Genomic DNA, 4286 nt, shown 5'->3' on the forward strand with positions numbered 1-4286 from the left:
CGCTGGACGGCTGGCCTCCTCCTCCTCCTCCCTGTCGGCTCCACTGCGTCATTGGCCGCTGCGTGTTGGTCGCTGCGCATGCCATGATTGCCGGAACGACCTCGTTCTCGCCGAGCCGCTCCTGCCGACGCCGCTGCCGCATTCGCCGGGCGCTGCGGTTGCGCACCTCTCGTCGCCTCAGCACTCGCTCTGCCTCCGCCATGTCCTCGGGCGGGCTGGCTGCTGGATCTGGCTGAGCAGCCTCAGCGACTGCCAAGGTAAGCTGCTCCTGCCGCCAGTCCTCCTGCAGCACGGAGAGGATCCGCCGAGCCGCTTGCTGGATGCGGTCCCACGACTCCGCGCTCTCCAGCAGACGACGGCCGAGGTTGTCCTCGTCGACGCCGTGCAGTAACTCCACCCGAACATCTGCGAAGCGGGGACACTCGAAGAGTACGGGCCACCGACTCGACCGACCCTGCGCACCTGGGACAGTCCGGGGACGGAGCGAACCCGAACACGTGCAGGAATTCGTGGACGAAGGCGTGTCCACTACCTGCGAGAGGTAGAAGTCTACCTCCCCGTGCTCGTCCCGTCCACAGGCGCACGTCTGGCACTTGTCGGTGGGCCCAACGTAAATAGCGGCTGGTGTTATATGGCGCCTCGTCGTCCCATTGTTGCTGCCACAGCTGCAGCGATGACTCCCTTTCCTCCTGGCGAATCGCCTCGACTGCTGTCCGGGCTTAACTGCAGTCGGTTGTAGCAGCGGGCGTCTTTCACCAGGAGGTGATATGGCAGTTCTCCGGCTAAAACCACCGCTACCTCGCAGCTCGTGGAGTGGAAGGCGCTCGTGATGCCCTGGGCTAAGGGCCGTTGCACGCGGTCCAGAATCCGCCTGCACCACTGCAGGTCCACGGCTTCCGCCCAGACGGGTGCGCCGTAGCGGATGATGGACGCGGCCACTGCGGCGAGCAGCTTCCGCTTGCTCACTTGGGGGCCGCTGTGGTTGCGCATGACGCCACGCAATGCTCGCACCACACGGAGGGCCTTGTCCGCGACCATCGACGTGTGGGCGCCACGACAGGTGGTCAGCATGACCCCAAGTAGCGGATCGACCGCTTCGAGCGCACTTCCACCCACAGATGTTCACAGGGATGTTTTGTATCCGCTTCGCTTGCTCGACACCATCAGCAACTCCGTCTTCCGGCGCCAGGAGAGTTTGTGCCGCACCATCCAGCTGTTGACCGCTGCCACCGCTTCCTCCGCAATCGCTGCTGCGTGCTCCGGTGTTGTCCCCGCTGCCAGGATCGCAAGATCATCGGCGAATCCCACGATGGAGGCGCCTCAGGGAGCTCTACGGCTAGCACACCGTCGTACATGATGTTCCACAATGTGGGGCCAAATATAGACCCCTGTGGAACACCTGCCGATACTCGGCGGGTAACCGGCCCGTCCGCCGTCGTACGTGAGCTCCCTGTCGGCGAAGTAGTCCTGCATACGGCGCAACTGCACGGGACCCTTCGCCTGGAGCGCCTCGGCGATGCTCTGCCAGCTAGCCGTGTTGAACGCGTTACGGACGTCCAGGGCCACAACCATGAGGCAGCGCCGGTCACGGTTGTTCGTCCTGCCAAAGGACTTCTCGCCTTCGTCCCGCGTCTACGACTTGCTGTATGGCCTGCAGAGTCGATCGCCCTCGCCGGAATCCGAACTGCTGCTCAGACAGTTGCGGACTCTCTGGATCCTCGATATTCGTTGAGCCGGTTCAACAGCAGCCGCTCCAAAGCCTTGCCTGTGTTGTCTAGCAGGCAAATCGGGCGAAATGACGACGGCTCGCCCGGTGACTTGCTCGGCTTTGGCAGGAGCACCAGTCGCTGCTTTTTCCACGGCTGCGGAAAGCAGGACGTGTCCAGGCACTCCTGAAACACCCGGCGGAAGGGCTCCGGTTGCTGCCTGAGAGCAACCGTAAGGGCGGCGTTCGGTACTCCATCGGCCCAGGAGCCTTCGCGGTGGCTGGCTGCTATTTGATCCAGCTCGGTCAGGCCGATCGATCGGAGCGGCGCCATGTTGCCAACTCGGAGATCAGGCCACTCTACCGGCGGATGAACCGAACAAGGCGTCGACAATTCGCCGCAGTTCTGCTGGATCGCGTTCCGGGCTGAGCGGGCCGCCTGGAACCAGTGAAAGACTTTCCGGAAAAAGTTTCCGGTTTCGTCCTCCCTGATCGACAGCAAGAACCGGTCGAACGCCTCGTTCTTACTCGAACGAATAGCCTTCCGAAGGCTCTCCCTGGCAGCTAAGAGTTCCGTTTGAGCTGTTCGTTGGGCGGAATGGTCCTCATCGCCATTTGCTCCTTTCTGGAGAGTTCTTCGATCATCGTCTGATCGCCGGAGTCCACCAGTAAGCTGGCCGACCTGTGTGGTCCTGCGCTGGAAGACCCGCGACATCGTCTCGTCGCAGACGCTGGTCAGCGACTCGACCAAGCTTTCGACGCTGTTAGCTTGACGGGCGAACCCAGTCATGGCCAGCGCTTTCCCGAAAAGCTGGGAGTCAAACTGACTGGTCTTCCAGCGCGTACCGTTGTTAGGCCGGGCGCTGTCCACGCCGTGCTGCCCGATCCCTCGATGATGGTGGACTCACGCCAACCTCGTACCGGACGTAACGGTGATCACTGAGCGTTACCACGTCGGGAACGCGCCAGTTCGGGCGCTGTCCTCGCGCGGGTCGAGACGGCTGATCACACTACTGGCGAACGTAACGTCCGGTCGGCTGGGCGGAAACCGAGTTGTGTCCGCTCGGTTCCCTTGAACGTTGGCAGACAGTCTGCCTTGTTCAGTAGCACCAGCCCGAGGTTGTCCGCCAACTGGAGAAGCTCCAAGCCCTTCGGGCAAGTCCTGCTGCTTCCCAGTCCAGGTGCATGGCGTTGAAATCGCCGGCCAGGAGAACCCGGCTGCACCCGCGGACGATCAGGTCGATCTTTTCCATAGTGCTTCGAACTCTGGGACTCCTGTCTGCGGCGACACATAGCAGCTCACCACAGCGATTCCACCGACGTCGGCCGCAACCACACCGAGGGTCTGACGGTGCCTGATACGCTGTATCGGCAGCCGGTTGCCGTTGACGACGATGGCAACCGTCTTACTCGTCCGTTACCCAATTGCCGTTATTGCGCGGTACGCAATAGGGCTCGGACAAGAGCAGAACGTCAAGACCCTCGGTGGTCAACACATGCAACGCCAGGTCCTGGGCGTTCTCGCATGGTTGGCGTTGAACTGCAGGACGTTCAACATTGTGGTTGCGGGCCTGGGCACATGGGGGCGGCGATGCGGTGTGGGCCGCCACAAACGATGCACTTCGGATCGCAGGTGCATGATGCCGCGCGATGGTCCGTGGCTCCGCAGCGCAGGCATAGGCCGAACGATCCACGCCGGCGCAGTCTGCAGTGGTGTGTCCGCCCAAGCAGCGGAAACAGCGAACCGCGCTGCTACGGCGCGCTGCGCACCAGGCACGCCGAGTATCCAACAAGGATACGTTTGTCCGCCAGAAGGTCAGCGTCCCTCCGTGGAAGTCGGACGGGCACGCTGCGTCCCATCACGACGCTCCCACAAGGACGTGGTTGCTGCAACTACTGTGCGTTCCAGCGCCCGCTGCAGACCGCGTTCCACATCCTCTTGTGGCCAACATGTCGATGCCGGTAATCATCACCTCGGCCATCTCCGTGATGATCCGGCCAGTGTGTCAACCGACCTCCTCCTCCTGGATGCGCTGCAGCAGCACAGCGGCATCTGCATCCTGTTGAGTGTGGCGAAGGAAGCGGCCCGTGCGGTAGCCCTGATGCACGTACTTGTTCTCCTCCGCCAGGCGCTGATTCAGGCGGATTTTTCGAAGAGCGCCTTAAGAGCAGCCCTCGGCCGGCTCCAAAGATGAGCTGGTCCTGCCGAGGGCGTGCTGGACGTCAGTCGCTCCTGGTGCAACTGCTCGCTACGCTGCGCCTGTACAGCAGTAGGCCGCTGCTGTTGTTGCTGCTGCTGTTGTTGCTGCTGCCGACGCTGTTGCTGCTGTTGCGTGCCGGCGACCGCCTGCTGTGGCTGCCGCTGCTGCTGCTGTTGTTGCTGCTGCGAGCCTGCGACCCGTTGCTGTGGCTGCCGCTGCTGCTGCTGTTGTTGCTGTTGATGCTGCTGGTTTTCCTGCTGCTGCTGCTGCTGAGGGAGCTGCCGGGTTTCCCTTAGCCATGCCGCGATATTTGCGGCGGACGACCTCAGCGAAGCTGGGCTGCTCCACTTGCCGGATGTCTTTCTCCGTTGGCACCTGGT

This window comes from Anopheles arabiensis, assembly GCF_016920715.1.
Source record: "Anopheles arabiensis isolate DONGOLA chromosome X unlocalized genomic scaffold, AaraD3 X_pericentromeric_contig0003, whole genome shotgun sequence".
In the NCBI taxonomy this organism is placed as follows: Eukaryota; Metazoa; Arthropoda; class Insecta; order Diptera; family Culicidae; genus Anopheles; species Anopheles arabiensis.